A 26,810-nucleotide genomic window follows, 5' to 3' on the forward strand; every position below is an offset into this window, starting at 1 on the left:
CTTTGAATGCCAGACATCATGAGTTTTGATTGGATGGCATACATTGTGAGTCATATACTATTGGTTGTTGGATTTTATTACATGTGTTTAAATAATGTTGTGTTTGTTTTGGTGTGCAGGTAAGTTTTATGGACTCAGTTAGATCTTTTTGAGACTGTCTTTTAAGCATTGGCAGGGCAAGTCCACGGCAGCTTTAGTGTGCTGCTAATTTAGCAGCACTAAGGTAATACTCTCTGAATTACTGAGGTAATACTCTCCGAATTACTAAGGTAATACTCTCTGAATTACTAAGGTAATACTCTCTGAATATTCTACCCAATGACTCATGTCTTATCCCTCTAGTAGTTGGCAGCAAAACAATTCTCAACCCCGTGAAAGCTCTACGTATTAACTACTCCTTTCTGGTGGTTTCCCTATCCTCAGGTAGCTTTTCTCCTACATGTGCAGAGCAGAGCTCAGCCAGTCTTAGAGTAACCCTCATGCATATTGGCAGCATTCGGTCTGTGGATAGAGTCCTCCTCTCTGCTATTTTGCCTTACACATTTTAGCTGCCTTGTTCTTTCCAAACTGTAATCTCTGTCTCCTCAACTAAGTGGGGCAACTGAAATCTGTTGGCGTTCCTCCTCTCTGCTCTGTGGTCTGAAAATTCTTTAGGTAGGAAGCCTGTAAAATGACAGGGCTCACTTTATTTGTTTCCTTTCTCTCAGATACCACAGTCTTGTGTTCCCTCTAGATTAGTGTATGAAACCATCATTTCATAGATGTTGTCCAGTTTTCTAGTTGTTTAATGTGGCAAGATGAGTGTGGTCCCTATTACTCCTTTGTTGCTGGAATCAGAAATCTTTGTTTGATGTCATTTGATATCCTTTTCTTCCTTAGTGCTTCATCACCATTTTGACTGCAAACTGGGCAGAGAAATGAAAGGTCAGTAATTAGTGAGGAGTCAGTCCAAGACAGCAAAGAAGATCGTGGAAAGGAAAAGATAGTTTTAAACAAGGGTGGCAGAGGGACTTCCCTAAGTATAACTGTTCTTGGAATTATCTTTGTGCCTCTTTACATTTCTGTGTCCCATTAGCCTACCAGCTGTGCTAATAAAGATCTCCGGGTAATAGCCATCAACCTTGTGAGAAGTAGGAACTGCCATATCCCTCGGGACTTCTTTAAGCGATATTTGAATCTCACAAATAGCCACTTGTGCTATTCTCTCAGCATTCAGCTAACGAGAATTTTTTGTTCTACTCCAAACACTTCATTTTCTGCCTCTCTTCACAGGTAAGAGAAGTTACACATTGAAGAACTGGCTAATGATTCAGTTCCACATCACTGAACTACCTCAGAGGAAACGTAAAATGCTGCAAAATCATGATTACTTATCCAAAGAGTATATGGGGTTTTACACTTACATTTTTAGTGCCTGGATGAATCTGTTGATATAATCATTACTTTAATCTCTTTCCTTGACTCAGTAAGAAACCAACTGGCATGTTATATATTACATATATAGCTACCTTGTATGGAAATTTTAAAGAATAATAGTGTGACTTTTAGGATTGACTTACTAGAGAAAATAAATAAACATAAAATAATATTTTCATCTAAATTTAAAAAATAGTTTCATGTGAAGTAAATCATATATACAGAAAAATATATAAACCATAAATACACAGTTTAATAAGTAATAGAAAGAGAACTTGTAAGTTTCCATGACCTAGGTCCAGAAATATAATGCTGCCAAGACCTGAAATGTCTCCTATGCATTCCTTCATTATCACAACTCTTTCTCTCCTCTAAAGGAAATGGCTACTCTGAATTGTGTGATAATCATTTCTGTGCTTTTCTTTGTATTTTACCACCTATGTATGCATGTCTGTACAATATAGTCTATTTTATGTATTTTTGAACTTTATTAAATTAAATCATAGTCTGACTTCTACAGTGTCTTCCTCTTTTACTCAGTATCATATTTGTAAGATCCATTGATATTGTATATAGCCATAGTTTATTCACAAGAGTATTTCCTAATACTGCATTCCAGAATGCCATAGTCATTAATCCACTCTACTGCTAGTACATATTTAGGTATTTTCAATTTGAGTGTCCTAAGAACAATGTTAAAATGAGCATTTTGGGGCATATGTTCAAAACGTTTTCTCTAGGGTAGATACCTAGGAATCAGTGGGCATATAGTATTATCTCATTGTAGTTGTTTGAATGTGTAATTCCCAGGCTACTAGCGAGGTCAAGCTCCTTTTATATGTTTATTGGCCATTTGGTGCTTTGCTTTTTTGGACATGCCTTTTTGATTATTTTGCTCAGTTTTAAATTGTATATGTATGTGTGTATTTAAAATACACATCTTTGTATGTATTGTAAATGTTTTCTTCCACTCTGTGATTTGCCTTTTTGTTCCCTTTGTGGTGTTTTTGATGAGCAGAAGTTCTTAGTTTACTAGAGTTAAATTTACCAATCTTGCTCATTATTATCAGGGCTTTTGTGATTTCCTTAGGGAATTTTCTCTATTCTGAAGTCATATAGATATTCTCCTCTACTATCATAACAAAGCTTAGTAGCCTTGCCTTTAATTCTTAGATATTTATTCCACCTGGAACTGATTTGTGTGTATGGTTTAAAATCATGGTTTAATTTAATTTTTGCCCATATGGATATCAAATTGTCCCAATAACATCTGTTTATTTTTATTTTGAGACATAGTCTCATTCTGTTACCCAGATCTTGCCTCACTGCAATCTTTGCCTCCCAGGTTCAAGCAAATCTCATGCCTCGGCCTCCCAAGTAGCTGGGATTACAGGTGTGCACCACCATGCCCGATTAACTTTTGTATTTTTAGTAGAGATGGGATTTTGCCATGTTGTCCAGGCTGGTCTGAAACTACTGGCCTTAAGTAATCTGCCCACCTTGGCCTCCCAAAGTGCTGGGATTATAGACAGGAGCCACTGAGTCCTACTGATATCTGTTTAAAACAAAGTCTGACCTATTCTCACTGATTGGCATTAACACTTCTGTTCTCAAGGAAATGTCCATGCATATGTAGTCTTTTTCTGGGCTTTCTTTCTTTCAATTTAAAAAATTTGTATTTTTAAATTTTTGTGGTACATAGTAGGTGCATATATTTATGGGGTATATGCGATACTTTCATACAGGCATGCAATAAATAATAATCACATGGAAAATGAGATATCTATCCCCTCAAGCATTTATCCTTGTGTTACAAACAGTCCAATTACCTTTAGTTATTTAAAAATGTACAATTAGATTATTATTGACTATAGTCATTCTGTTGTGCTATCAAATACTAGGTCTTATTTATTCTTTCTTACTGTATATATATTTGTGTGTGTGGTTTGAAATCATGGTTTAATTTAATTTTTGATACACAGTCTCAAAAACTAAAAATTATATATAGTACTAAATATATATATAGTACCCATTAACCATTCCCACTCCCCCAACCCCTACTACCTTTCCAAATCTCTGGTAACCATCCTTCTCCTTTCTATCTCCATGATTTTGATTGTTTTTATTTTTAGCACCCACAAATAAGTGAGAACATGGGAAGTTTGTCTTTCTGTGCCTGACTTTTTTCATTTAACATAATGACCTCCAGTTCCATACATGTTTTTTCAAATGACAGGATATCATTCTTTTTTTATGATTGCATAATTCCCCCATGAGTATACGTACCACATTTTCTTTATCCAATGATCTATTGATGGACATTTAGGATGCTTCTAAATCTTGGCTATTGTGAACGGTGCTGCAGCAAACATGCAGGTAGATACTGGGCTTTCTATCTTGTTTCATTTGCCTGGTTTTTCATCTTAGCACCATAATTACACTGCCTTAATTACTAAAGTTCTATAATCAATCTTTATATATGATTTGGATAAGTTTCCAAATTTGTGTTTCTTATTTAACGTTGTCTTGATTCTTGGCTCTTTTCAGCATATAAAGTTTCAGAGCCATTTCTCCTTTTTTGTAAGGCAAAATTTCTAGAATTTTGATTGGGTTACATTGAATCTAAAGATAAATTTTGAGAAAGTTCACATTTTTATAATATTGATTTTTTTCAACCCCGATAGATAATCTGTTTCCCAATACATTTAGGTATCTTTTAATATTTCTTAATAAAGTTATATTTTTTTCCCCTCAGAGATTTTTATATTTGTGTAACATTGCTGCCTAGTCACTTAGTATTTTATCTAATTATAAATCATTAAGACATTTTTATTTCTTCAAATTGTTTTTCTTCATCTATTGTGATGATTATTATATGATTTTTTTCTTTTACTCTATTCGTGTGGTAAATTGCTTTGATTTTAAAATGTTATATCAACCATGAATTTCCTGAGTAAACGCAACTTGGTCATGATATCTTATCTATTTTCTATAGTGCTAAATTTAATTGGTTACTATTGTGTTTAGGAATTTTGGATCAAAGTTCATGAGTGAGATTGACTTGTACTTTTCTTTTTTATATTGTTCATGTTTGTTTTGTTATCAGGGTAATGTTGGCCTCGTTCAATGACTTGTAAGGTTGTTCTATTTTTCCCCCTATTTTCTGGATGAGATCGGGTAAGATTGGAATAATCGATTTTTGAGTATTTGATAAAAATTGTCAGAGAAGCCATCTTGACTTGGAATTTTATTTGTGGAAATATTTTTGAGGACTGATTCAATTGCTTTAATAGCTATATAACTGTTGATTTTTTTTCCCCCTTAAGTCTACTTCAGTGTATTGGTCAGCTCAGGCTACTATAATAAAATACCACAAACCAGGTAGCTGAAATAAAGAAGTGTATTTCTCACAGCTCTGGAGGCTGGAAGGGTGCTGACAAGGTAGGTTTCACTCTTCTCTTGGCTTGTAGGTAGCTGCCATTTTTCTGTGTGCTCACATGCCCTCTTTGTGCACATTCTGAGAGAGGTACACGTATATTAAAAATTGTTATATCTTCATGGTAATATTTTTTTAATGTATGAAGTGGCTTTAATGCTAATAAGACATTTTATCATGGTGTTTTTTTTTCTGGTATTATAGGTATGACAGCTCTTTCAGTGGTGTTTGCATTCTTTAACACTTTCCATCTTTTTACTTTCAAAGTTTCTAAGGTTTTGTGTTTTATTCTTTTTAAAGTATTTCTTGTAAAGAGCATATAGTTGTATTGTGGGATTCTTTTTGCATTCTGAAACCATGGTTTTCACCTGGGCATTTAGACCATTTATATTCCATATAATCATATTTATCTGTTGGAGTTTAAATACAACTTTTTTTTTTAAGCTCTCCATTTGTCCCATTGTTGATTTTTTTTTTTTTTTGCATTTTGAACTGATTTTTAAAATTTTTACATTTCTTCCTATAATAGTTTGACATTTTTGCCCTGTTTCTCCTCTTCCATGTGATTACTTTAGAAATTAAAAGATGACAGATAACCCATTGTGTAATTATGGCTTTCATTGTTGCTACAGAGTAAGTCAGTAGTCAAATAATTACATGTTGGAAGGTAATCTTTTTTCTCTGGTTGTTTTCAAGACTTTTTATTTGTCTTCAGTTTGTCACAGTTTCACTGTGAGGTGTATAGGTATGAATACTTTTAAAATTTGTCTTGCTTGGAACTTCTTGGTTTTCCTGAATTTGTAGTCTCATCTTTTTTTTTTTGTTAGAAATATTCTAAGACAGTATTTTTTCAAATATTAGTTCTGTTACATTTTCTTTTGGCTTTCAGGGACTTCTTAGATACTGTATCAAGGAGGGAAGAGCATCCTGCTTACGAGATAAGTAGCACAGTCATTGCTAACTAGCAGTAAGGGTAATATTTATTGAGCTTTGATTGTGTCATATAGTCCTCAAAAGTATTTTACATGCAGGTATTTGTTATTGATTCTGTGTAACAAACTACTCAAAAATAGCAGTTTGAAACAAGTGTGTATATCATTTCACACAATTTCGGAGAGTTAAAAGTCCAGGAGTAGCTTGGCTTGATGGTTGTGGCTCAGAGTCTCCACAGGGTTGCAGCCAAGCTGTTGGCCAGGAATGCTGTCATCTGAAGGCTTGACAGGGGCTGGAGCTCTTTCCATGCTCACTCACTTGGTTGCTGGAAGGAGTCCTCAGTTCCTTGTTAGCTGTTGTGGCATGAGGCTTACCCCATATACAGATTGTGCTTGTCACCTATTCAAGATTTTGCAGACAAGAAGAGTGTACTTCACTTCGCATTAGTTGCCCTGGGATTAGGGCCAAAGTTAGCAAAAATTATAAAATGGACAAAGGTTATGTATCATTTCTTTTAGTCTAGTTTGTGGTTGTTGAGTTTCTAATATTCATCTTTATTAATTTTATCAGCAATGCACACATGAAATATTATGGATCAGAGACAGATTTCTTATGAATTACCTCTCGGTAGATAATAAGTGCATTGGCCTCCTTGCCTCAGGGCTTATCCCTGGGACACAGTGATGAAAACCAAGTCAAATACCCTATGTGAGCAGCCAGATACTCTATAGTTAAGAAATGAGGCAAAAAGATTTTTCTGTGCTTATAAAAGGTAGAGAGACAGCTGCCCCTCCCCTCCTGAATGGGTTTCCTTGGAAATGTAAAGGTCTTGAGTCCTGACTCAAACCCTTTGGTGGGGAAATAAAATGTCTCCAGGAGCCAGATAGGTCCAGGTGTCTCTAACCTAGAGATGTTTCTAAGTTCTGGTCTTCATCTCCTTTGATGTGTAAATATGTAGAAAGGTCTTGTTCCCTGTTTTCAGTGCTAACTTAGGTGCCTGTCCTGGGATTAACTGTCTGGCTTTTCCAGAGGTAAGAAAAATTTTATTATCCTTTGAATCAGTACAATTAGAGAAACACATGGCTACAGAACTAATTTTTACTAATTTTTATATATATGAAAATGTTTCTATGGTAATTAAAAGAAAACAATTTCCATCTTTAGAGCTTATATGTTTTTTTTTTTTTTTTTTGAGGCGGTCTGCTCTGCCCGCCCAGGCTGGAGTGCAGTGGCAGATCTCAGCTCACTGCAAGCTCCTCTCCAGTTCACGCCATTCTCCTGCCTCAGCCTCGGTAGCTGGGACTACAGGCGCCGCCATCTCGCCCGACTGGTTTTTGTATTTTTAGTAGAGGCGGGGTTTCACCCGTGTTCGCCAGGATGGTCTTGATCTCCTGACCTCGTGATCTGCACGTCTCGGCCTCCCAAAGTGCTGGGATTACAGGCTTGAGCCACCGCGCCCGGCCTAGAGCTTATATGTTTTAATGGCTCAGTAAGAAATTGAGCAAGAAATCCAGAGAAGTTTTATTTCCTCCTCACTGGCCCAAGGAATGCCTTTTATGCCACCTTGGGCAAAAACATGGACTTTTCAATTGGTGTTCCTACCTCTTTTCCATGGGTTCTTGGACTTACTCCTTGAGGGGAACTACTCTCCTCTAATAATAAAAGACAATAAGATATCATTTTCCTAAAACTATTGAAAACAATGAAATGCTTCTAGTCACATCAATGGAAAATAGACCCACTTTTTTTTTTTTTTTTTGGGTCAGATAAACTTTTGATTTTCTTGAATGTAAGCTGGTCATTTTGCTTACAGATTCCTTCCTAGAAGGCCAGCTGATAATTACTTATACTCATAGAATGATCAAATTTCTTTGCATCAGTCAACTATTGCTGAAGTGATATTGCATGACAAACAAGCCCCCTAAACTTAGTGGCTTTTAAAAGGAGGTGATTGTTTTTCTTTTTCTTTTTCTTTTTTTTTTTTTTTTGGCTTCATATTTGGCAGGGTTTGGCTGAAATCAGCTGTGCTTTGTTCCAGACTGAGGTTGGGTTCAGGTTTTCTCCACGTAACTACCTGCTCTGGGAAGAGTGGCTACTTGTGGTATGTTCTTCTCACAGTGGGTGGCAGAGAAACAAGAGGCTGACAGACAAATATAATGTTTCTTAAAGCTTAACTGTGGAAGGGAGACTGTCACTTTCACCCACAGTCACTGGCCAAAGCCAGTCATCTGATCAATGCCAGTATCAATGGGGTGGTAAAGTGTTTTCTCTGCCCACAGTGGAAGACAAGTACTCATGGCCAAGGACATGGAAGTGTGATTCTCTTAATGGAAGGAAGAAAAGTTTGGAAAAAATAATCCAATCTGTCGTACAAAGTTTTGATGTTTAGGACAACTTAGAAGTCTTCTAGTTCAACTCACTAGGAGATGTTTGAAAGTGGAATTTGTTATCTAGGAGGGATGTGGCAGAAAAACAAATATGAGAGAGATGGATAGCTATCCACCAAAAATGTGTGTTCTCCCTTCCCCAGAGTGATTATTTTGCTGGAAAGCAGATATCTGATGGTGAATACATTTTCTAGTCCCTTTTGCATTCAGGTATGGACACATGACTAGTTTTTACCAATGCGTTGTGGGCATAAATAAGTGTCACTTCCATTCTGAAGTGCAAGAATATCTTTTACATCTTATTATGTTAGTCAGAAACAGAGGACACTGAGATCCCAGAAGAAGATGAATCCACAATATCCATAGCAGCCTTGGTTCCTCAGTTACCATCTAGAGAAAAGCTACTTGCCATGCAGAAACATCCACATTGAACTGATAATGAATGATGAATATGTTGAGCCCATTAAATTTTGGTATTTATTAATTACAAAAGCTCATGTTACCTTCACTATTCTAAATAACTCAATAAGAAAAGTATTTAAAATCATGTGGCAGCTGCGTGAGGTAACAGGAAAACAGTAACTATTTAGATTTGAGATAAGTTTATAGCTTCCAATTCCTGCTCTGCCAATAAGGAACTGCTTGACACTAAGGATATTTTTAAAAACAAAAGGGTTTGGAGTTAGTTAATCTTTAAGGTCACTTTAAGGTCACTTTCAGTTTTGAGATTTTAGATTTTCTTTCTTTTTTTTTTTGAGACAGAGTCTCGCTGTGTCGCCCAGGCTGGAGTGCAGTGGAGTGATCTCGGTCCATTGCAACCGCCACCTCCACCTCCCGGGTTTAAGTGATTCTCCCACCTCAGCCTCCCAAGTAGCTGGGATTACAGGCATGCACCAAAATGCCCAGCTAATTTTTTTTTTTTTTTTTTTTTTTTTTTTTTTTTAGTAGAGACAGGGTTTCGCCATGTTGGCCAGGTTTTCAGGAGCCCTTTCCACAGTCTTTAGAGTATATGGAGCAGAAACAACATTCTCCTGTATCTTATGGGACTCTAACAGACAGAAAATAGGCAGGCAGTTTTCTGGGAGAGCGTGAACAAGAGAGACTTGTTTTTCACTCCCAAACAAGGCCCTACAGTGATTTGAACCTCAGCATCAGAGATGGATTAGAATCATCTTTAAATGGCCTTGGGTAAGTCGTTTAAACTCTTAGAGCCTTGGTTCCTATCCATATAATAGAGATACAATAGTGACTTTGCAGCATGGTTGTGAGGATTAAATATGCTATTACACACAAATTCCATGGTGCAGTGATTGGCACATAATATTCATACAATAAATGTTCACTACTTTTATTGCAGTTATTCCTGTCTAGATTAGGTTAGAAGTACGGGATCTCCCTGGATATAGGCTACTCATGGGACTAGAGAATTGAATGATTAAAGCCCAGGAAAGATTGAAGAATGTGTCTTTGTGGAGGGCCTAGAGTCATGATAATGATACCCAAATAACATAGATCTCTCACTGCAAATCCACTGGGCTTAGAAATGACAGGAGAGGGTACTTACACCGTCAGCATCTTAATACATAAGAGAACTTTAAACAGATTTTCTAGGCTATGCTGTCCAAGCATACACAATGCTAAGTAACTGCACAGGGAGGCCATGCCTTTGAGTGATCATCAGAGAGTTGTCTGCCTTGTTTTGCTTTTGACAGCTACTAAAGAAAGCAAGGAAACCAATGGAACTTTATAATTTAAAAAATAATAATAAAGAGATAAATATTTGGAATAAGGTTAAGAGTAGCAATTCAGATCTGCTGTTTCTAATGAACATAGTATTTTGAAAGAAGAAAGCAGCGCCTGCCTGTTCTTCAAGACAGCCTCATTGTGTGACTTTGGGCCACATAGTGTGAGTCACTTATTGAGGGCAGATGGGAGCCACAGGCCACTTTGTGCCAGGGAGGCTCTTAAACATGAGAAGGGCTGAGTTTTGCTTGGAGATCAATTAGACAAAGTTAAAAATTCTCTTGAGGAAACATATGGGATCTCTGAACCATATCCAAATAGCCAAACCTCCCTAGCAGTAAAGATACTCGGTTCCATCTTTGCCATCTTCTTTGTCTCACTTTGATCTTTTCTCTCCCTAATAGTATCAGTTGTTACCTTAGGTTATCTTATCTGATACAATCTTGAAATTTGTTTTGCATGCATAAACCACTTCTTTATGTAGACTGCAAAATTTGTGTATGTTGGTGGGGGGGGGGGTGATTATTTCATTTCATGTAATTTTAGGGATCTTCAAATGTGACCAGCAATAAGTTAAATACCAGGAATTTATTTGTTTTTTTAAAAAAAAACAACACTAATTAAAACAAGTTTCCAACCACCTGTGTAGAGGACATTCTGCATTTTTCATTTGGTAAAACTGGGTTATTTTTGAGGTTTTAAAGCAATACTGAAGGTCTCTTAAGGATGCAAATTCAGAATTTACATTTCTATTTTGTCCTAAGGCAGCAGCACAAGATTCCCTGAGGTGCCCACCAGGTATAATGTGGTGGAATTGTGGGAGTTGAGAAAAAGACAAGTTAACTTGGAATGTTCTTGACTCTCTGAGTTCAACTCTGAATAGCAAGAACTGGAGTGAACATTTTTCAAATTGCCAGTGATAAGTATTTTTAAAAGCCTATTTTTTTTTAAATTATGCCACTTTAAAAGATGCAATTGGAACATAAGGCACATGCTTTAGTGAAGTCTGGTAGATAACTTGGTATGTGAAATATTTTTGTAAAAGCAGAAGAAAATGGTAGGAAGAGTCGTGTTCAAAAGACTCTAATTCTACTGTCTTGGTGATTTATTTTCTCTAATGTACACTTCCTTTGAAAAGGAGGCTTGGTTTAGAAGGAAGAGGAAGATTCATTCTCATAATGTGAGAGTTCTCCGAAAACCTCTTTTCCTATTGACCCAGGATCCTTATTTTACTTTGCCTTTCAGTGCTAAATTATCTTTAACTACTATGACATTAAAAGAGACATATTAAGAGTCACCTTGATTAAAGAGGAATGATTGGGTCAAATTTTGCCTCTAGGTTCCTGAGCATATTTTTAGGAACCGATTTGCTACCAGATTTGTATCTTCTGTTGACTCCTTAGGTGACACAATTTATAATGCCCATAAATGGAAGACTAGAGGCACTTTGACTAGTTAACAGGCTCACAGTCATTTCATTGCAAAGACAGTCCTTGATAGAACAATGAGGAAAGTAATTATGATCTACAGAGACGACAGATAATTACTATACTGATGAGTACCAAAGCACAGGACCCTTCCAGGGTCATAGAGAGCACAAATGGAGTGCTGGGAGCCTTTAAGATTTGCCTCCTAAGAGTAAAATGTACCCTTGGTTGGGTAACACCTATTAACCCTGTGTGTTTTATGATTCTGTCTGAAGTTTGAAGATAGAGATACTAACAGTGGATAAGAAATTGGATTCGATGTTGGAAAGAGTCATTTGAAGGGAGTGTCAGGGACACTGAGAAACAACTTTGTGTTGGCAAAATAAACACATGAATAGAGGACTGGCTTTGTGCTTCCAAAAGTTTCTAGTTATTGATCAGTGCGATAGCTGTAAATTTCTTGGCTGATTACAATCAGCAAGGTTTTTCCCAAAGGACAATAATGGCCTCAATTGAAAAGTCTATAAGCAAGTTAGTTTGGACATTTAGACATGGCTCGTAGCTATACAAATAATGAATTTATGTCTTGCAAAAACTGAACTGTGTGAAGCATTGTCCTTCCTTTCGCTACTTTTCTCTATGCCCAATCCCAACCACAATCATTTAGCTTGAAGTTTGGTTATCTAATTCCTTTTACTATCTTACAAAACAAATTAATTTTATAGTTTCTTTCATTGCACTTCAGTCAAGCTTGTCTTAAAGTAAGGACAGTGTTATTTAAGATTTCCTTATGTCATGTGAGACTAATTGGTCTAATTCATTATGTAAAAAATATATGGGCTATGAGACAAATGAGGTAATGTATTTTGAACACTAGTGTAATTGCTAATGAGATCTAATGTGAGTAAACTGCCTGTAACTTAAGTGTTTCAGGATGATGGATATGTTACACTTTACTAGAGGAAGAGCTGAAATAAGTTATAGCATCAGTTAGCAATGCACTTACAGATAAAAATAGAGAGCAAGGGATAATATAATTTTAATTAAGTATTTCACTTTAAGGTTAATTTTTTTGATGTGGTGTGTTTTTCCAACATGTTGGATTTAAATAAAATGTTAGCTCATGACCAACTGCTGCTTTTAATGGCTTTTGGACCAATGTTGTTGCACATTTATTTTGAGTAGCATGTTTCCAAAGGGACAGCTGTTACAACAGAGCCAAGGTCCACAGAAACTTATGGTGTTTATCAGTCATAATTGGAAAGATTTACATTCCATTGTTCAGTGACAAACCTTGGATGGCAATTTACAAATAGTGTGTAGTCTATGTACTTGAAGAGAGAGAGAAGCAGATGCAGGAGTTTCTGGGGCTATGGTTTTGCCTTCAATTTTTTATTTGATGACACAGATGTGTATGGATTAACAACAGACACTTGGGTGAGGATTGGGGTGTTTTTCCCAAATGTGGAAAAGGATGTCCAGCCAAGGGGTAAAGGCATAAAGTCCATGAGAGTTTAGCAATCTCTAGTGATGGTCAGGAAAATAACATTTACAAGTCCTATAATGGTATCACCAGGTCTCATCTGGTGACTTGAATATAACAGTAGGACTCAGAGATATGATGTTCAGAGACCAGGTGGGCCAACCATTGGTGTGTATCCAGTCCCAAACTTTGGAATATTTGGTGTTAATGAAATGTTTCTGGGTTTTAACTCAGGAAACTGGCAAGGGCTGGGAGGAATTCAAGCCACAGAAAAAGACTGGAAAATAGATTTATCAAAGCAGAATCTTAGAACAAAGATAAAAGCTAAGAAATTATCCTATGAACTATGGGACTTGGCTTTGAAACCCAAACATATAGGTCCTGTTATTCAAATGAGTTCTTATGATGAAGGAGAAAGCATATCAGCCAACATTTGGGAATCAGTGTGGGAAACCAAAGGTTAACATCCAGATTAGAGCTATAGTATGGATAATTTAAAGAGCAAAACCACTAAAATGTAGATTCTATGGGGAGAAGATATCTTGTCTGCCTCTTCACTGTTGCCTCTCCAGTGCCTAGAAAATAGCCTGGTGCATAGTGAGTGCTCATTATATATTTTCAAAGGAGTAAGTAGAGGGTATAGAGTTCTCCATGCATCTAAAAGTGGTTTTGATAGAGCAACTTAGTTATAGCTTACCTTAGTCAAGGCTGACTCAGGGTAAGAGACAATCCTGCTTTTCCAATAGGAAAACCAAAGGTCGCAGTGGGAGGTTAGAGAAGGAAAGTACAGGGTGGAAGAGAGAGAGAGAGAGAGAGAGAGAGAGAGAGAGAGAGAGACTGACTGACCCAGCCAATGATAGAGCTTCTTTTTTCGGCATCTCAACTGCTAGGGTCATTGTCATCACTTGAGAACTAGTATTGAGGTCACTTCAATTCTTTAGGATTTTGACACTAAATTAGATTAGATTCCAATCTACGTCCAATGTAAGTGCACTTTCCAATCCCAGCAAGAATTAGGTGTGATCTGAACCACTTGGTTATAAACTGGCCCTTACGTACTTACTTCACTTGTCTTGCCTCTTTCTGGGACCAGTCATTAAGGCACTGAGGTGGGAGAGAGAGCTGTTGGTTGTGTATCTTTTTCAACCTCTTCTATTAATCAAATGACTTAAGGGATAGGGGAAGATGTATTTTTCAAGGAATGTGACACAGGTTCATAAAACGTGTAACAATATAAAATATAAACTAGTTGCCTTGTAAATTCTTGGTGGTAATTATAAAGAGAAAAAAATGGTGTGTCATACTTAGATAATTTATAAGTCCTGGGCCTAGATACAGGAATATCAAGATAATTGAAAATTTTCTTGACAATTTAGAATAATGAATGAACAAGAAATAGGTAGTTCTACCTAATAGAAAACCAACTAGAGAAAGTTACCAGAAATATAGTAAAATGTAATACAATAAAATTTATGCCAATAAAAAACTTTCATGGTGAAACATGGAAGCAGTAGGATATGTGATATTATGTCCAATAATTTAATTATAGGTATTTCTTGCTGCCTGATGTCTCCCTGTGTAAAACTGAGGAAGAGATAGATTTGGCTTACTTAAAACTTCTGTCTGAAACCAATATCCAAACTCTAGCAATTTATGCTGAAGAACCAAACAGATTTGCATAGAGAGGGATATGTGTATATAAGAAACAATTTTAACTGGTGTAAGTAATATTACCCAGGATATTTTCCTCAGTCTAGAGGACACAATAATTGATAAAAATAAAAGCTACACTTATTCCCTGGCTTAGCATCCACAGGCTAGATGCTTGGAAATGCAGCCCTTCTAATTTATTTGCTTGGTCTTGGAGATTTCTTTCAATCTGATATAGGCCTCTGCTCCTGCTTCCCTGTCGGTTACTGACCATCCTGGGATTGTCTCAGTCAGTGACCCACTGTAGCCACATACTGTGGTCACTCCTTACTATTGTTCATATTCTTGTCATCCTCATTTCTTGTGGGGACAGACATTATTCAGGAGCTGGGATGGTGCTCTGGGGACAGCTCATCCTCATCTCTACCCCTAGTCATGACTATAACCTCTTTTACAAATTTTCATCTCCTAATTTGTGTCAGAAACTGCTAATTGTCCTCCAATATCCATTTGACCTTGGCAGGAGGCCATCTAGCAGGAAACCACATTTCCTAGCCTTTTGCATTTCAATGTGGCTATGTGACACATGAGATGGGAATTTGGACAATGAAATTGTGTGATAACCTAGGTGACAAAATTATCTGTACACTAAACTCCCACGACATGCAATTTGCCATGGAATAAACCTGCACAGGTACCCCTTGAACCTAAAATGAAAGTTGGAAAGAAAAAAAAAAATTAAGTGAGAGAAATTTGTTCTACTTCTGTATTATGCCCTTAAGCAAAGGAACTGTTTTTTCTCCATTTCATTTTTTTCTTCCTTTTGCCTGGGAATTGGTGACAACTGGAGCGGCCATCTCACATCCAAAGATGGAAGGCATGTGTTAAGGATGGTAGAATTCCTCCATTTACCGTGAAATGTTCATCTCCGGCTTATTATATGAGAGTCTCATTTAATCTGTTGTATTTGAGGGCTCTGTCATAGCAGTTTAGCCTGACTTACGCAAGCAGCTGTTTCCAGGGAGTTATGTGTCCGTACCACATGCTAGACCTGATCAGCCCTTCCTGGACCTGTGGCCTTGAGTCATGTTAGTATTTTTAGAACTTTTGATTTCTTTTATCCTGGGCAAGCCTGTGGGCCAGTGCACTTCTTTCTCTTGGAGTTCATGATGCCAACCCTGCTCTTCTATGAAGCTAGTTTCCATTTCACCTCTGACCTTAGAACCTGATGGCAGGCTTGCCAACATACCTTTAGCTTCTCGGTGGGAATTTCCTGTTCAGAACTCATCAGTGACCCCCCGACTATAGGATCCTACACTTGTGCTTTCTGTCTGGAATGCTTTTTCTCCCGATCTTTGCATCATTTACTTCTTAGCTTGAATGTTATAAGCCTCACACCTCACCCCACACTGCACTCTTTCCTTCATTACCCTCTTATATTTCCTTTATAGCATTTCCTACCATCTAAATGATTGATTAGTTTACATGCTGAATGATTGAATCTCCTAAAAGACATTAAGATTATGAGTTATAGCATCCTCAAGTAGATAGAAGTCAAGCTAAATATACAAAATGAGAGTCTAGCATGATTGAAGTTTTAGTAAAATTTCAAACTGAACCTAGAAAGTTTCCTCTCCAAAATTTTTCTTTATGTATTTTATGTAGCTCATACCTACTAATGTGTAGAACTGTAAGATGTAACACAGAGTGACTTAGGTCTGGAAAGTTTTAGAAATTAAAAAACTAACAATTCCTGGAAAAATAGTATGTGGGTATCTATTTAATAATAAAACATTCATTTATAATTTCAACATCAATTAATTTATTTATCAGCATAAATAAATGGACCAAATTATGTCAAATACTTAAAAAAATCCTATTTGTCCAAATATGTACACCCATTCTATTTAAACTGATTATGATATCTTTCCCTCCAGCCTGTATGTTTCTGTGTGATTTCATCAGGATTTAAGCCATCTACGTCCCAGTGGTCTAATCAATATATGCCTCTTGTACTTCTGCTACTTTTTCTACTGGCACTTCTACTTGTAGAAGGGGTTAATGTGGAAGTTCTGGTGTTTGCATATTTTGGTGCTGATAATTTGCTGACTTTCAGTTATTAACCATAATCATGTCTCTTTGGTCCTTTAAATTTCTTCCCTCAGCTTTGCCTTTTCTTTCTGGTAAACATCTATAGTGACGTGAAAAGTTGAAAATGTCCCCTAATGTGTATGTTTGCCTGGAATGTCTGAAGTAGGAAATTTGCATGTGTAACTAACAAGGATTGAGATGAGATCATACAAAAAAATAAGGCCACATGGAGATGGAGCAAAGATTGGTGTGCAGTGCCTGCAAAGCAAGGAAGAGCAAGGATTGCTGCCAGCCACCAGGAGCTGGGGATGAGACAGGGATCCTCCCCACAGCCTCCAGAAGGAAGCAACTTGGCCGACACCTTGATTTCGGATTTCTGGCCTCTAGAACTGTGAAAGAAGAAATTTCTGTTGTTTTAAACCACCCGGTTTGTGGTAATTTGTTATGACAGCCCTAGGAAACGAACAGTGAATGTCTCTGGCTTATGAGGCTGTAGTCTGAGTGACCCCTCTGAGCTGTGCCTTGGGTAGAGGAGGCCAGTGTTTTCACTCAGACATGATCGGTTCTCATTTCCTGTTCCCAAGGCTGTCTCAGATACAGACTATAAACTAGTTGCCTTTTAAAAGTGCCATATTCCTTAAAACTATAATCGACAGTAGGATCAATTACAGTCCAAATTCAGGCTTCTGCTATCTAATCCTTGATTCATAATTTTGTGAAAATATACCAGAAATATTTAAGCTTTCATTATTTCTAATAATAAATGTATATAAAAGAGTTAAAAACAGAAATCAAAACCTGATTTTGAATGTATGACTTTTTAAAGGCATTTTTTAAAAAAATGCTAGGCCAGCTGTGTCCATTGTAGCTCCAGGAACCCTAATGTACTACCAGAAAGAATGTGGGTTCCATAACCTGTCATTTTCTCTCTTTAATTTCTGTTGAAGAATTTCACCGTGTCCTTTGGGTATCCCCATTTCATTCATTAATGAGTCCTGGGGATATGAAATGAATGATGGGACTAAACTGTCAGGCAGGAGAGAAATACTGTGAATTTTGTTCCCTGTGTGATATTGCTACTTTCATCTTAATTCTCCTGCTTCAGGCCCCTGTCATATTAGCCCTATATTTTCAACAAAGGACTAAATAAAAGCCTAACAATGTTAATTTATTTTGGTTTCCTACTTAGGGTTAACTCATTCCCATTTTCATTTTTAGGTTTTAGGCTCTTATTCTACATTTGTTGGCAGGTTAAAATGAATTGCTTTAAATTATGATGATTTGGGTTTTTAGGCCTTTTGGGTGAATTATTAATTTGAAAGACGAAAAGAAAGCCTATCATTTAGCTTTATTTTTGTTAACTCCCTATGAAGTATTTCTTGAGTAAATGTTAGGATGCAATAGAAAAGGCAAAGACATTTGCATTTAATAGTCCATGTTTGAGCTTTTGGAAATAACTGCATGCCATCATTTTTTTGTTGCTTTTCTTTTGTAGGCACAGATTGCTGTTCCACTGTTAGGCTGGCCTCATAATTCACCTAAATGAATGGTTTTGTATTCTATTTTACATGGAGAAGAAAGAGAAGTCAATTTTAGACACTGGTTCATTGACTATGCATTTTCACATCCCTATGATATACTCGTTCATTCATATAACATATGCTTACTGGTCACCTTGTGGTGTTAGAGGCCCAGATGTAAATACCTCAAACGAAACTTAAACCTCTTTTACCTGGTTCTCCAACCCATCCATCAGTTTTATATCCCTTATGAAGACTGATGGTATTGTTACCCACCAGGCTCACACACACACACATGCGCATGCGCACACACATGCACACATATATACATACCTTCAACTAACCCTCAAATCTCTTTAGCCCCATCTTTCCATAGCCAGTGAGTCACCAGATCCTGTCAACTCCACCTTTTAAATATTGAAATATCACTCAGATTTTGCCTCTTTCCTCAGCTCTATTGTGCGCCTCTTAATTGGGGCCCCATTATTTCTTGTATGCTTTATTTTATTAACAACCCATATCTAATGCTACCACCACCTTCCTAGCCTAGACACCTCCTAGTATCTCATATAATTAGAAGGGCATTTATGTGCTATTAAATCACTGGACTTTTGAGATGAAAAGATTTTCTAGATTCAAAAATATCCCTCTATAGGTTTGGCTTTTACACACTATGTCCAGACAAACCATAGCATATAGAATTTTATATGTCAGTAGGCAGAGATGACTATTCACTGATAGCCAAGCCCTATACTTCACTGAAATGAATGGTTATCCATTTTATTTTTACTGAGAAAACATCCCACATGGATGAATTGACTGAATTTTCCTATTACAGTGCTGGGAGAGCAACTTGGAGGGGAAAAGAGAAGGGGAGGTGCTGGGATGTGAATGTCCAGGCTCATACTTAATTGTTACAACTCTTGGAATGAAGAAATTATAGAACAACTCAGAGAGGGTTGAGGAATCAAGGAAAGCTGGAACTAGAGCCCTTACTTCCTGCATATTCCTGGGGTGACTACAAGTCTCTTGGAGGAGAGCTCTGTCATGCACCAGACTGCTACCAGCAGGATGGTGGAGAAAGGTATTGAGACACATGGAGCAGAATAATAGCCTCCCAGTTACCTGTGGCCAGAATGTTCTCTGTCCATTGTGGGAGACAATTTGGAAACAATTCAAGGACTCATGACAAGGGGCATGGGTGTGTGATTCTTCTATGGGCATGATTTGGTATGATTCAGTCAAAAGCATGATAACCCAAAAGACTAGGAGGAAGCACCCGCACTTCAGTGCACATCCGCACAGCTCTTGATGAAATTGGCAAGGACTAAGAGGGAAGGGAGCTGACTGGAGACCTGTTTTCTTCCTCTTTGATAACGCATGAACTCTACTCTCCTGCTACCAAACATAAACTTAGAAGAGAAAATACAGAAAAGAGACCCTGAAAAGGAGGAATTAGCCCTATCAGAGTTTAAACTTTGCCTTGATTTCAATGCGTAGAATTGTTTTTAAGCCAAAAGAAACCAATGGTCTTTTCTAAATAATTTAGATCTCCTTTAATTTCTTTCAGTGATGTTTTGCAGTTTTCAGTGAGTAAGTCTTGCACTTCACTGGTTAAATTTATTAAGGATTTTATTTTCTTGATGCTATTGATGGTATGTTTTTTTTCCTCGATTCTACTTTTGGGTTATCCATTGCTAGTCTACAGGAATCCTACTGATTTTTGTATATTGACGTTGCACGCTACAACTTTGCTCAACTTGTTTATTAGCTGTAACAAGATTTTTTTGTAGATTCTTTAGGGTTTTCTATATATAAGATCATGTCATCTGCAAATTGAGAGTTTTACTTCTTCCTTTACCATCGGCATGTCTTCTGTTTCTTTTTCTTGCTTAATTGTCCCAGCTAGAACCTCTAGTACAATGTACCATAGAGATAGCCAGAATAGATATCTTACTTTCTACCTGATCTCATGGGGAGAGCGCCCAATCTTTCACCATGGAGTAGAAAGTTACTTGTGAAAGTTTTGCAAACACTCTTTATCAGGTTGAGGATGCTGCCTTCTATTCCTAGTTGTTAAGTATTTTTATCATGAAAGGACTTTGGATTTTTTGTTCATTTTTAAATCTTTTTCTCTGTTGTTCTTGTTGAATAATTTTATTGCTTTATTTATTCATTTATTTATTTTAGAGATACTGTCTCACTCTGTCACCCAGGCTGGAGTTCAGTGGTGCAATCATAGCTCGCTGCAGCCTTGAGCTCCTGGGCTCAAGTCATCCTCCTGTTTCAGCCTGCAGAGCAGGTGGGAATACAGACATGTGCCACCATGTCAGGCTAATTTTTTAATTTTTGTGAAGATGGGGTCTTGCTGTGTTGTCCAGGCTGGTCTTGAATCCCTGGCCTCAAGTATCCTCCCACCTCAGCCTCCCAAAGTCTTGGGATTATAGGCATAAGCCACCACACCTGGCCCACTGCTGTATCTTCAAGTTCATTCATATGTTCCTATGTCATTTCCATTCTGCTATTGAGCCCATATAGTGAGTTTTTAAATTTTTGATTACTGCATTTTAAAGTTCTGAGTTTTTCATGTGGTTCTTTATAGCTTGTTTCTTTGCTGACACCTATCTTTCCTTTGATCTTAATAGTGTTCACCTCTTCTTTTTGTGTTATTTTTGTAATACTTGTTTTAAAGCTTTCATGAGCTAATTTCAACATCAAGGTCATCTTGGCATTGGCAGATGTTGATTGTCCTTTCCACTAGTTGAAGTTTTCTCTGTTTTATTTATTTATTTATTTTGTGGGCCATGTCATTTTGGATCATATACTGGACATTTAGAATTTGATGCTATGAGACTCTGGGTCTTGTTTAAATCCTATGGAGAATGTTGATATTTCTGTTTCTGTAGGAAATTGATCCAGTTGAAACTAGCTCACAGGTTTCTACCAGCTTTCTCTGAGTTTTGGTTTTGATGTCAGTTCCATTTTGAAGTCTTTGGAGTGGCATTGAGATTTTCCCTGTGTGCACACCCAGTGGCTGGTCTGGGGCCTGAGATGAAACTATTGGGTTGGTTTCCCTACTTCTCCCTCTCTCTTTATGGCGTCTGTAGTACTTTCTAGTTCTTGGGACCTCACCTATTCCGTCTTCTGGCCAAAAGCCTGGGCATGAGGCAGTCTGTTTGCTGCACATTTCCTGGGACTATGACTGAGTCTAGAGCCAAGGGATAGGAAGACAGGAAAAGGAAATGCCAGAGTTTGTTCCACCCTCTTGGAACTTCAGCTTCTTCCCAAGGAAGGCTCCCCTCCTTGGTGTCTGAGGCACCTGTGGGCTCCCCCATCACTGCTGGCGGTGCCATGGTGTGAGCAAATATCGGTAAGACCAGCAGACCCCGCAGTGGCTTAAGTGCAGGTTCTGCCCTCGGCGCAGCCTCCCGCCTGGTCTCTTTGCTGCTCGGCTGGGACACCCACCCACGAGAGCAGTTCTCTCTCCTGCCTGGAAGCTCTTCCTGACCCGCAGTCTCCACCTTGGCCACTGCAGACGCCTCTTTCTTATGAGGCAGGCCCAAACCCAGCTCCACAGTGGGGCCTTCACTGGTTGACTCTTTTCCAAGACAGATCTTCCCTGTACACCTCTGTTTCTCTCCCTTTCATCCTTCTGCATCTTACCTCCCTCCTTCTCTCTCTTCTTTCCCTTTTCCCTACCCCCGCTCCAGCACCCCATGAGCACTCCCTCCCTCCTTCCCCTCGTCCCTCCCACAAGTCCTCTTTCTACCCTTGCTCCATGTCCACAGGGCACTCACTCAGGCCCTGACCACATCACACACACACAGTTTTCCTTTGTGCCCAGTTTTCCTTTGTGTCTATCTTCAGTCTTTAAAAAAAGAACCTTTGGAAAACCTAGGCTCAGAGAGGACAAGTAAGCTACCCAATGCTGTATGGCCTGTTGCTGGCAGAGCTGGAACTATAAGCCACGTGCCTCAGACTCTGGGTCCCTTTCTTTTTCCACCACAGATTTCCAGAAGTTCCAGCTGCCTTTCTTTTTGTGCCTCCTGCTGTCTTTCTCCCCTGCAGGCCAAGCCTTAGGTGAGGGTGAACCTGAGGCATCCTACGGCCAAGCCCCCCATCCTCACTGGGCCTGCATGTTTCCCAAGTTCCTGCTTTTCCAAATCACCTTATAGTCCTCATATTCCACTCTGCCTGGGAGTCCAGTGTCTTTCAGCTGTCTGCATCCTACAGGACAGCCCCTACCAGGCCCCAAGTCCCTCTACCACCTGTCCCAAGCTTAGTGTCTGTGTCAGTGTCCCATGGCTGCTGTAACAAAGTGCCACAAACTCAGGGCTTAAATAACAAACATTGATTCTTTCCCAGTCCTGGAGGCCAGGAGTCTGCAATCAAGGGGTCAGCAGGGTCACAGCCCCTCTGGCATCTCTCCAGGAGGCTCTTTCCTGCCCCTTCCTGCTTCTGGTGGCTCCAGGCACTCCCTGTCCTGTGACCATGTCCCTTTGATCTCTGCCTCTCTCCTCATACAGGCTTCTCCAACCAGTGATCTTTAACTGGCACAATTTTATTCTTTACTTTTGTCATCAGTTAGTATGGAGATTTGTAGGAAATAAAGGGATTTATAGGAAATGAAGAAAGTCGCATTTCCCCTCCCCTCAGATCTGAGTGGTTCTGAATAAATATAGAGCCAACTACGGTCAATGCACTTGTGTGCACATCCCTAAAAGATCCCTCCTGCCTAGACTATAAAACCCACACTCTTTTGCTGCCGGCCTGGCCACAAACGAGCTCTCTATTCTCTTATCTCACCACTGCCCTTCCAGTTCCTGCATTCCAAGTGCTCTAAATTTCTCTCTAAATCTGGAAACCAAAAGTTGATTCATTCCTCTGTGACACTGTGTGCCATCTATGGATCTGGAGTGTCCTTTTCCCGGGCTGCACATGGCAACCAACTACTCACTCACTGAGACATAAAGAAAACAGCATTTTCTTCCCAACTCTGCCACTGCACTTATATTTTATTTTGGCTCTAGTTTTACATATCTGTCTGCTATCACATGAGCTTGGCCTGCTTCTGAGTGCAAAGTGAGGAGGCAAAGCCTCACTAGCAATGTTCATTGAATGAATTAACCAATGGCACTCATAAAATCTTATGACAGAATTGTCTTCCTTTTAAATACCCCCTTCACCTTATATGCTTGTCAGATAATTGTTTTAAGTCCACTTTGTTAGTCACAAGAACTACATAGCTATGGTTAGTGGAATTTTAGTTCAAAGAAAAGCATTTAAATGCATAATGCTAATGGCCATTAACATTCTCTTTCTAACACACTTCTTAGTTTAAAACAAGGATTTTCAAATAAATCATTATCATTCCATAAAATTTCTATGTCTTAGAACTTTCTGCTTTGACCCCGAATAAAGACAAAAGACCCAAACCTTGTTTTGGGATGAGTTTATGCATGGCATCTTAGAATATAACTTTTATGCTTAAATGAAATAAACCAAGAATAGTTTAAGGAGGAAAAAAAGCGAGGTGAATAGTTTAGCAAAATTTGGCCTTTCAATGTGTTCCACAGTATTGCCCTAAAGTATAAAGGGAAAATTATTCCCAGGAAACTTGGCATTAAGTACTTAACTTTAAAAATTGCTAGCTTTATATGAACCAGAACGTAACAGTGTTTATAATATCTTTAGAGACTACTTTCAATCAGCGTAGATTAGCTAGAATGAGGTAGTGCCATACATTTTGTGTAAATATATGATTTTTTTTCCCCCAGATGAGTTCAAAATGTTACAAGGAAATTTAATCTGTAGCATTCCAAAGGACACTATATTTACAGGCAGAAAACCTGAGTTTTAAACCCACGCTTACCATTTGCTATCTGTATGACCTTGAGCATCTTAACTTCTCTAGGAATGAAGAAGTGTGATAGAGGCTTTCCAAGGTCACGTGTTGAGTTGTGATTTGGTGGTATCTAACTCAAAACTTACAAGTAACAGATTAAAGGAGGGGAGTCATAGCAAACTGAAGAGATGGAAAATGGAATAAATAAAATTAAAAGGCATAGATTTCAAAAGTCAGGCAATCAGCAAACCATTGAAGTTTGTGGGAAAATATTATACCTTTAGGCATATTTTCAATAAAACTAATACTATCTAAGCTTCTTCCCTTGAAATTTTATAACATATTTTCAGACTAGGGCAATATTTTTAGATTTTTAAAATCTAGGTCAATTCTAAAGAATATATATGTGTGTTTGTATCCACACGTATGCGCACACACACAGACACACACACACACATTCCAGTTCACATCCCAATTATTATGAGTTCTATGTTGAAAATTCCAAGGTCACAGTGTCATACCATTTCTTTTATTATCCTTCTTTCTTATTTTGTTTCTTTTTTTGCTTTACAGTCTAATGCAAGGGAACCCAAAGTGGAATATGTGTCATTCTGTGGAGGCAAGATAGTGCATTGTAGTGAAAGAAGAAAACATTTGAACTTCCGGTAATATTTACTTTTATATCATTGTTTTCTAATTTATATTAAAAGTTGTATATGGGTCATATTGATATAGAATAGTACACATGTAACGATTTCAATAAATGATATACAGAAATCATAAACACATGACTGAAGGTTTTATACTGACAGGGCTCTGTGGAGAAGCTAAAGGGAGAAGTGCCCGCCATCTAAGATTTCTTTCTTCTGAGATATATCTATCAATTTATCTATCTAGATACATATCCAGTTCATATGTTTTATCATAAAATGTAAATATTTTCAATAAAGAAAATTTGGAGAGTACAAAAATATGTAAGGGGAGAGGTAAATGACATAATCTCCATGTTTCACACCCAAGACGCATACACAGTCACAGTTCTCTCAAGATCTTAATTGGTAAAAGTCTATTATAATTATACCTGCCCAGTATAAGTACCAAAAAGATGAAAAACTTCTAAAAGTATGATTTTTTTCTTTGGAGAATGGAATTAATTCTCACAACATACTTTTTAAGTCTTTATTAGAATGTACTATCAGGGCCGGGCGCGGTGGCTCAAGCCTGTAATCCCAGCACTTTGGGAGGCCGAGACGGGCGGATCACAAGGTCAGGAGATCGAGACCATCCTGGCTAACACGGCGAAACCCCGTCTCTACTAAAAACACAAAAAATTAGCCGAGCGAGGTGGCGGCGCCTGTGGTCCCAGCTACTCGGGAGGCTGAGGCAGGAGAATAGCGGGAACCCGGGAGGCGGAGCTTGCAGTGAGCTGAGATCTGGCCACTGCACTCCAGCCTGGGCGACAGAGCGAGACTCCGTCTCAAAAAAAAAAAAAAAAAAAGAAAAAAAAAAAAAAAGAATGTACTATCAGAAAGTGAGGGTTGTCTGTTATTTAAGCCTATTGCTTAACCAAATTGACATCTTCGTTTAGAATACATCTTAAGGATGTTATTTAAGATATGTACATACATTTGTAACTAGAAGAAGTGACTTTCTTTTTTAATCCTTCAAAAGTCATCAGAACCAGGTTGAACAATCGTCAAAGCAATTATTCTTATATAGTTAAAGTCACTGCATTAAGTAGAACTTTCCATAGTTCTTTCTCTATACAATCTCTGAGCCTGATTCCCAGAGGAGCAAGGCTTTTGGTCATTTTTGTTGTGATTTTGGATGTCATGGACATTAGACATCATGCTCTCCAAATATAATAAAGATATTTGGTGGGAGAGGAGTTTCTCAGAATGACTTTTACTTGTATTTTTTCCCACCTAGAAAAGGGGACTTGGTTCTCATTCTCCTTTATTCATGCATATATTTAATGCAATAAATATTTAAGTGATTCAAATATACAAAACACTCTGCCAGATATAATCTGGATATCCTGGGCAACCTTTTCTGTCTGCATTTTACTTTCAAAATGTCTTGACTCACTATTTTCCATGGACTTTGCTATGTATCTTATTAGCATCCTATCAGCATGAAATTTATCCACGTGCACTCTCTTGGGAATAGATGTATTTTAAAGTTTGAGTTGCTATAATATTTTGAAACTTTTTAGTTTGATTTGAAAGATACATATTGTAGAAGTTATTTGTTTTTCTTGAGTTACTTTGGCTTCAAAGAGAATGAGGTGAGCATGAGAACCAAAGTGCAATCCTAAACCAAAACTTGACAAGGCCAAGATTGAAACTGAGATTCTATGCAATGACTTTCATGGGTAACATCTTTTGAAATATAAAAGTCAAAGATACTTTCCAAATAAATGTGCAGAACTTTGAAAAGAAAACAAATGATTAAATCCAGTAAGTACCTAAGTCTTTTTGATAACTTTTTTCTCTAAACATGATCAATTATTGCTTAAATCAGTAATTCTTATGTACTATTATTCCACAAAGTGAACCATAAATGTTCTTCTATTTAATTAAATAAGTCATCTTCCTAACTTTTCTCAAAGCAATCTTTTAATGGATATTATTTTCTAAAGGTATATTTCTCTTCTTTGTTTCCTAATGTTTCATCATCTTTAAAATGTGGATAACACTAAGAGCTGTCTCCTATTCTTGTTGAAAGGATTAAATGAGTCAAGATATGCCAAGTACAAAGTGCTGGGAATAGTGCCTGATGTATGTGCTCCAAATGTTACATTTTTTCTTAAACTATTGATACCTAATTACTTTCACTTACCTGATTGTCCTGGGAGACAATAAAATTTGCAAATCAGT

General features: G+C 37.7%; 1 long non-coding RNA gene across 1 annotated transcript in view; it reads left to right on the forward strand.

The window, feature by feature from the left end:
• Positions 1–26,810, forward strand: part of LOC103883858 — a 123,398-nt gene that overhangs the window by 22,853 nt on the left and 73,735 nt on the right. Inside the window, exon 3 of the long non-coding RNA XR_002521652.2 lies at positions 24,505–24,596. This is a non-coding gene — a long non-coding RNA (uncharacterized LOC103883858). The remainder of the gene's footprint in view (positions 1–24,504; positions 24,597–26,810) is intronic.

This window comes from Papio anubis, chromosome 6 (assembly GCF_008728515.1).
Source record: "Papio anubis isolate 15944 chromosome 6, Panubis1.0, whole genome shotgun sequence".
Taxonomy (NCBI): domain Eukaryota; kingdom Metazoa; phylum Chordata; class Mammalia; order Primates; family Cercopithecidae; genus Papio; species Papio anubis.